Raw genomic sequence first — 9,228 nt, 5'->3', positions numbered from 1 at the left:
TCCACTCCATGCATAATTTTATACACCTCGATCATGTCTCCCCTTAGTCGCCTCTTTTCCAAGGTAAAGAGCCCCAGATGCTGTGGCCTAGCCTCATAAGGAAGGTGCTCCAGGCCCCTGATTATCTTGGTTACCCTCTTCTGCACCTTTTCCAGTTCTGCAATACCCTACTTAAGATACAATGACCAAAGCTGTATGCAGTACTCCAGATGTAGCCACACCATAGATTTGTATAAGGGTATTATAATATTAGCATTTTTATTTTCAAATCCCCTTCCTAATGACTCCTAGCATGGAATTAGATTTTTTTGTAGCTGCCGCACACTGAGATGACACTTTCAATGAGCTGGCCACCATGACCCCAAGATCCCTCTCCTAGTCAGTCACCAACAGCTCAGATCCCAACAGCATATATGTGAAGCTGGTGTTTTTTGCCCCAATATGCATCACTTTACACTTGCTTACATTGAACCGCATTTGCCATTTTGTCTCCCACTTACCCAGTTTGGAGAGATCTTTTTGGAGCTCCTCACAATCCGTTGTGGATTTCACTACCCCAAGGAGCTTAGTGTTATCTGCAAATTTGGCCACTTTGCTGGTCACCCCAACTTCTAGATCGTTTATGAACAAGTTAAATAGCACTGGTCCTGGTACCAATCCCTGGGGGACCTCACTTCCTACCTACCTCCATCATGAAAATTGTTAATTTATTCCGACTCTCAGTTTTCTGTCCTTCAACCAGTTACCGACCCACACATGAACCTGTCCCCTTATTCCATGACTGCTAAGTTTACTCAAGAGCCTTTTGTGGGGAACTTTGTCAAAAGCTTTTTGGAAGTCCAAGTATACTATGTAAACCGAATCACCTTTATCCACATGCATGTTGACACTCTCAAAGAACTCCAAAAGGTTAGTGAGGCAAGGTTTCCCTTGCAGAAGCCATGCTGGTTCTCCTTCAACAAGGCCTTTTTTCCTTATATGCTTAACAATTTTGTCCTTAAGTATGCTTTCCATCAATTTACCCGGCACCAAAGTTAAGCTGACCAGCCTGTAATTTCCCAGATCCCCACTGGATCCCTTTTTGAAAATCGGTGTCACATTGGCTACTTTCCAGTCCTCTGGTACAGAGCCTTATTGTAGGGACAAGTTATATATTTTTGCTAGGAGATCAGCAATTTCACATTTGAGATACTTCAGAACTCTTGGGTGGATGCCATCTGGCCCTGGCGATTGGTTAATTTTTAGGGGTGTGCACGGACCAGTCCGGGGCCATGCAAAAGGCCTCTGGACCGGTCCGGAATTTGGCTGGTTCGGCCGGGGGGGGTGTCTTTAAGGGTGGGGGGGTAGTACTCCCCCCCCCGCCGCTCTTCCCCCTCCGGCGCTGGACTTTTCTAAAGCGTTCTTGGGGCGGCAGAGTTCCCCGTCATTATCTTCCAAGTTAACAAGCAGAAAAAGCTGGTGCCACACATGCACCCGTCGGAGCACGCGTACCCGTTGTTGCCACTGGCGCGCGCACTACATACATCATTGTGACATATGCGAGGTGTGCGGCAGTGGCGGTAACGGGCGCGCTCGCGCCGCAACGGGTGCATGCGTGGCTCCAGCTTTTTCTGCTTGTTAACTTGGAAGACGACGACGGGGGTAGGGGCGGCAGGGAGGAACTCTGCCACCCCAAGAACATTTTAGAAAAGTCCAGCGCCGGAGAGGGAAGAGCCACGGGGTGGTGGTTAAGTACTACCCCCCCGCCCTTAAAGACACACTCCCCCCAGTGCTGGACCATGCCTCCGTGGTTCTGTGCACATCTCTATTAATTTTTAGCTTTTCAAGACAGTTTAGAACATCTTCCCTTGTCACCTCAAATTGGCCCAGTTCCTCAGCTGCTAAACCTGAAAAGCTCAACTCTAGAGAGAGCAAATGGTCAGTACCCTCCACCGTGAAGACAGTTGCAAAGAACTCAATCAGCTTCACTGCAATCTCCGTATCCTCCTTAATAATCCCTTTCATGACCTCATCATGTAAGGGTCCAAGCACCTCCCTGGCAGGTTTTCTGCTTCTGATATATTTAAAGAAGTTTTTGTTATTCCCTTTGACACTTCTAGCTATATGTTCGAGTGGGGCCAGTGAGTACGAGCCGGCTCGACCTCGAGCCAACTCACACATCCATCCCTATGTGCAACCTCTAACAATTAGGGATCACTAATCACAATTCAAAGCACAATTTGCATCACCTTTAGGACTTTTTAAAATGTCCTGATTTTTTGGCCTGTTTGGGGGCATTTTTAGCCCATTACAGGCCTCTCTGTGGTGGTGGTGGCCATTTTGGAGGCTACCATGCATGCCCAATAGCCATCTGCATGGCCTGAGTCATGACCTGGCCATACATATGGCCATGTAATGGGCCAAAAATGACTGGGGGGAGGCTGGCAGGAGGAGGGGGACATTAGGAGACCCCCACAAATACGGCAGCACCCCCCCCCGTACCCTGGCAATGGCAGTAATTCCACCATTTTTAAAAAAAACACAAACTGGCCCTGAACTGGACCGGTGAGTTCGGCTCGACTGAAGTTCCTGGTTGTAGGCATAGGTTGCAGGAAGTGCTGTGAACTCTTTTTGGCAGGATATTTGTGCTTTGTATGTAGTTGGGAGTATGGAACAGATTTAGTGATGTCTACAAGGCATTACCATCAATCATTGCCATTTGGTGATTTGGTGCCTTCCATACATGAGCAATGTGGGGCATCACTGGCAACAAAAATTTGCTTGATGGGTGATGATGCTATTGCTAAGAACTCTGTGGGAATGGCCATGCTGCTATTATTGTGTTTTTGCTACTGGGAGAGTTGGGCAAATAATGGCATCTGGCGTTTGCCAGAAAGTCCATTTAAGTGGCATCACAATATTGAACTAGTATCACAATATTGCTCAGGCCTCTATAAATCCACTACCCATCCCTGTAGGAGAGATAAGAATACCAACTAGTTATGTCAGTATAAGCTCTGGTGAAGTTGCAGTCACCATAGGATTGTCCTGTTCATCTCAAAGGATAAGCAGACAGCCATGAAGAAGCAGTAAGAAGACATGATGAAAGATGAAAAATATAAGATTATCAGAGACAGAAATGAATACCTGAATATATTTAGCATAGAAAAATAATCAATACCAAAAGAGAACCTAAAGGAAAATAAAGAATAAAAACCAAAGGCCTTAAAATAGAACTTTGATTAACTCTGACAGGTTGAAGAAAGAGGGAAGAGAAAGAACTATCAATGAAAACACAGAAAGAAGAGGAAAATCTATAAGCGACAGAACCATAAAAAAGATCAAAGAAGAAAGAAAGAGAAAATAAGCAGCAGTATAAAAAGCAGATGCTAGATCAGGAAGAACAGAATACAAGCACTACTGTTATGACTGAATCAGAAAATTGGCTAAGGAAAGGAATGTAGTTCCAAATGAATGGTAAGTACAGAAGCTCGATTGATAATTATTAGGAGTGTGTAGAAGTGGTTTGAAACAAACCCAGTTCAGTTCAAACTGGCCCAGTTCTACCATTTCAAGCTCAATCTGGACTGGCCTCCCCAAAAGAGAGGGCAGTCCAAGTTTGAGCTGAACCAGCCAGGTTCAGTTCAGCCGGTTCGGGATGCTTGTAAGGACGAATCCGGTAAGGATCTCCCTTTACAAGCAAAGGGGGAGCCCTAGCAACTGAAATGGGGTTGAAAGGGGCAGGTGGAGGCAGGCAGGAGGTCATCTTTACGAACAGCGAGGGGTGTAGAGGGGAATCCAAGTAAAGGTGTGGGGCTCGGGGATCCTGTGAAGGGGCGACAGGGCAGTGGCAGTGAGAGAAGTATTTAAAGTCTGCTTATCTGCCAAGCATGCTGCCTGAGCCACTGCTCACCCCCCGCCCGCCCACCCTGGTGCAGCCCATAGCCTAAGGGCGCTCAATCCTCCCTCCTTTACCAAGCCACTACAGCATCTTGGCTCCCTTTACACCCCTCACTGGATTCCCATTTACAAGTTTTAGCCATCGAACTACCAAACTGGTTTGGTGGAGCGGACCAGTCTTGCTGGTTGGTTTGACTGAACTGGCTCCGCAGCACATGGTTTGGCTCGAATTTGAGCCCAACTGCAATTTTTGGTTCGTGCAAACCCCTAAAGGGGGTACCATAGCAACTAAAACGCTAAGAACTGCCTTGGGGTTGTTTTAATGAAAGGTGGTATATAAATTTAACAAACAAACAAACAAATAAATAAATAAATATGGGGTGGGCAGGTGGGAGGTCACCTTTACGCAAGGCAGCACGGCACCATGCCAGCCCGTGTTGATGGGGGGAGTACCAGCAGTGCCTGGGGTGCTGCCACCACCACTGTTCCACTGCACATAAAGGTGACCTCCCACTCCTGTCCACTCTTTTCAACCCCATTTTAGTTGCTAGGGTTCCCCCTTTGTTTGTAAATCTTACTGGATTCCTTACTGGATTCTCCCTTACAAAAGCTTCCTGAACCCAGATTGTTCTGACACACAGTCCATATGCTCCCCAGATACTTCTCATCTTTTTCCCTTGCATGTTTCAAAGCTCAGTTTACATGCTGAGGCCCTTCCTTTCACTATGTTTGCTGCCCCACCTGCTTGTTAGCACTTGTGAACCCATAACTTTGTTTACTACTTTAAAATACAACTTTTAAAAGATTCTTATTTCACACATTGAGGGCAAATTGTCATGAAAAAAGCTGGGAAGTGCCGTTTGCTGTCTGAACACCCCGCAACTGTGATTGTAGTCAAGCTGATATAAATCACTATCTAGAAAACCTCATATTCAAGCAATTTAGGAACAAAGCAGTTGGCCAACAAGAACGAATTGCAGGAGGATTGTTAAAAAATAGTTTCATGCCTCCTTTCATAAAGTATGAACTTTAAAAAAAAACATTATCGGAGCTTTGGCTGACAGTATTTAAGTGCAGAATAAAGAGAGGAACTGCTTTTCCTGTTTCTTAAATGTACCCACCAGTGTGTAAAGCCCAGCCTCTCCCGCTTTGTTTCATCTCCATTTTCACTCTAGCTGGCAGGGGGCTGTTTTCCTTACTACTTTTCATGGTTGACTGTTAGGCTTGGCCTGGAGACAAGAGCCTTTTAGCAAACATCTTCTTTGTGCAGCCAATCTCCTCAGTATGCTACTGTTTACTCATCAGCTGCAGCAAAAACCTATTTCCAAAAACAAAGATCTATGTATGCCAAGAGTGGGGTGGTGGTGGTGGAAACATATCTTGCTTTTTGACATTTTAGACTTTGAATCATGAGATTATTTGAATTCTGGGATTAGAACTTGTAACCAAAGAGAAGCAAATGTCTGTTAGCCCAAGTAGTATAATCTTTCCCCTCAAAAACACTGAGTTCTTTCTAGAGAGCCCACAGATTGTGCAGTTTTTTGTTTAAACAAAACAAAGTGGAGATGCAGTGGAAACATTACATAGGCCGCATTTGCATGTAACATGAAACTGTAGTTAAACGGGGCAGAGGTTGGAACTCCGTTACGTCTGAAAGTGTGCCTCGCCAAACTCCATTCTGAACCTTTGATTTGTAGTGAGTTTTGCCACCATAACCTGAGTTTTTTTAACAGCAGCATTACATCTGAATGCAGATGAAGCCATAACAGTGGTTTTGTTCACTTTCTGGAACCACAATAATAGAGATGGTGGTGCAGACCCGCCCGGGATTACGCCTGCTCCATGCCTGTGGCACTTCTCACTGGCTGGCAAGAGGGGCACTATGTGCTTTGCTCTCTGAAAATGAAGCGACAAAGATGTATGTTCACAAGCACATGCACCCGCAGTGGCAACATAAGCAGGGCAACCCCATTAGAGGGATTGCAGGGTGGTGATACTGGGGTCAGGTTTACAAGGCAGCCCCAACTGGGAATTCTTGAATGGCTAAGGTCTATTTTTTGTACCATGATGTTGGGGAAGGGGGGCCTGCTGTGGGCACAGAGGCAAATGCTGTACTCAGGATCAGATTCTTCTCCTGATTGGAATGCCCCCTGCCCAGCATTCTGCATCACTGGAAGAATCTGACCCTTATGGGCAGGGGGTGGGGCTTCTGAGCACATCAACAGAATGTGCTCAGATTCAGGGTTTGCTCTTGTATATGAATACAGCATTGTATATGAGTATAGCATCCTTAGATTTATAACATCTGAAGAGGGCTAAAGAATTGTACATTTGCTTATCTTTCATAATGGATATTTTGTGCCATAAACTGCTGTTCTAGACTGTGCTGGCCATGCTGCTCCTGCTTACCATCATCCCTGCTTACCATCACCCTCCTCACCACTGTGGGTGGTGATTTGGCATGGTTTCTTAGCCTGAGCACTGTAGCACTATTCACTAATATGGCCTTTACACCAGGGGCGTATCTAGGGTAGGGCAGGCAGGGCACATGAAGGGGGGCGCCATTTTGTAAAATCAAAAAATTAAAGAACAAATGGCTGCCAAAAACAAAATTGCCACCATGCATGCTCAAATGGCCTCTGTGAGGCCCTAGGTCATGCCAGGCCTTGCAGAGGTCATTTGAGCATGCACGGTGGCCATTTTGTTTTGAGCAGCCATTTTTAAAAAAAGATTATTTTTAAAAATGGCCACCACACATGCTCAAATGGTCCCTGTGAGGCCTTAGAGGCCAGCAGGGGGAGAGGGGACCTTTGCAGAACCACCCCCCCCAGTCTTTAGGAAGCCCCCCAAAGGGGCTACAGGTAATTTTTTAAAAAAATTAATATAATATAAGACACGGTACACATATTCAGATTGGCACTATGTACAGAGAATCAGGGCTTGTGAATACTGAGCTGAAGCTTATGAGCTAGGATTGTATTCATTTGCTCTTACTTTGCTTCTTGTGACAAGTGAGTTAAATGTGATGTCTTAATAATATGGCTATTAATGGTGAGTTTGTCTTTGAATCAGTGTGAAATCCTGAGTATGAAGGCCCACTGGGAGTTTCTTGCTCTCTTTCTCTCATTTTAACTGTCTTTCTGAAATGCTAGGATATATTCCAAGCAGTGACACAGTTTACTCTGCATATCCTTTAATTATTTTCAGAGTATCTGGGAAAAGTCAAATTCTCCATTTATTTTTAAAACTTATGTAATGGTGATGCTATGATGCATAGTAGAGAATTAGACAGGCACTTCTGTTTAGTTTTCCAAGTACACCTCCACATAGTATTTGGGTATTTCATGAGCCCCAGCATACTGAAATTTGTAGTTTTCCAGCATTTTTTGGTCTGGCTAAGTCCACTGCTAAATAGTTTTTGAAATATTAATAGATTAACGAGCCTGACTTGTATTTTGCAGCTGATATTATGGTAAAGTTATCTGAAAGATGGGTGTCAGATGTTTGGACAGGGGGCACAATTCCAGCGTTTGCCCTAGGCGCCATTTTCCCTAGATACGCCTCTGCTTTACACTCTGAATCCACCTGCTTTGCCACCATGATAGGCCATAGCAACTCTAGAGTGGTTGGGTGGCTCCTCAACAATGAGAACAAGATACCTATTTAATCCTGGTAGATGATGTTGAAGAAGATGGTTTGCGGGAGGGGGAGAAGGGGGGGTCTTTGAGATGTATACGGGGAATCCTGTATTCCTCTTATCCTCATATGTTCCTTTACAATTACCAACCTCATTAGCATTTATTGGATGGTAAGTAATGCTGGAAATTGGCCACAATTTTCTTTTAGATTTTTAAAAAAATGTTTTTCAACAAAAGAATAAATATAACTCATTTTAGCACCTTCAATTACATAACATTTTTTTAAATTATCCAAAACATGTGGCTGACCTTGGGTAGTTCTAGAACTTACATTCCAGTACAGAATTACCCTTGCCACAATTATTACTAATATTAAAAAGATCCATCAGCCAAGTTCATGAGTGAATTATGGAAGTTAGATTCTCCATGTTCAAACAGAGTGTGTCTCTCTGAGAGCACACAATTAATATTTGAAAACACATAGGCCTCTTTGATAGCCTGGAGGGGGTTGGTGAGAGACACTCACTCTAAATCTTCAGATTTATTGGTTCATAGCAGAACTATATATATATTTTTTTCATGGCCATACTATGTAATTGTGGGTACATTTATGTGTGTGGTCCCAGCTGCAAAGGCTCCTTTTTATTCCTTCTGTGGCAATGGTAGTGCTCTGGGCAGGATCTTCATTGCCACAGTTGCCTTTTCCAAACTAATCTGTACTTCTGAAGTGACTCTTTTAGCATTCTGATTTGGCTTGAAGTTTGATCATTCTCCCTCCTGCTGCTATCTACTCAGTTTGTAAACAACTTCCTTCATTTCTCTTATGTCTCTACTTCCCAGGCAAAAAGCGAAAACAGGAGGCTGATTCACACTACTGAATGTACACGTAGTTGTGATGCATACTACATGCACAATGTGGAGAGTATGAACAGGTGAGCATTCATCTCTCTGATCATGGCTGAATGTTCCCCATTATATTCTATTGGACAAAGAAACTACAAGTGTCAATGTTGTTGACAAAGGAAGAAAACCTACTTCCTTCCCCAACCCAAGAAATTGGGATCATAAGGGCAGATTTAAGCCTCTGTCCAATGGCATCCCCAACTACATGGTACCCTCCCCACCACACACACATAAGGGCATGGTTGCCATTATGGGGGGAACCAGTGCTGCACTTGGGGGCACTGTTATGTGAATAAAGCCTTCCCTCCTACCCGACAGGGGAGTGGCCTCTACTGAGAGATTTATTTATTTATACATACATACATACATTTATATCCCACTTTTTCTCCAAGGAGCGCAGAGGAGAAACATAATTATGTTTCTCCTCACAACAACCTTGTGTGGTAGGTTAGGCTGTGAGAGAACTAACTGGCCCAGAGTCACCCAGTGAGTTTCATGGCTGAATGGGGATTTGTACTCAGGTCTCTCTAGTCCTAGTCCAGGACTCTATAGGGATGAAATGTGCTTCAGTGGGCAAAGCACATTAGATGCATCTCCTCTCCCCTCCTGGATGCTTGCGATATACAGTACAAGCCACTCTTGCCATAGTAGACATATTGCATGATGTGCAGAGAGAAAACAAAGGAAAGGGGGTATTTATTTAATTTATTTTATTTATATACCGCCCTTCAAAAAAACTTCGAAATGGCTGTTTACACCATTTCTTCTTTCTTGTTTATGTGCAAATAATGTATTCGTTTGTATTGTA

Source organism: Hemicordylus capensis, chromosome 3, assembly GCF_027244095.1.
Source record: "Hemicordylus capensis ecotype Gifberg chromosome 3, rHemCap1.1.pri, whole genome shotgun sequence".
NCBI lineage: Eukaryota > Metazoa > Chordata > Lepidosauria > Squamata > Cordylidae > Hemicordylus > Hemicordylus capensis.
The sequence above is the reverse complement of the archived record's forward strand: the minus strand, read 5'-3'. Positions refer to the sequence as shown.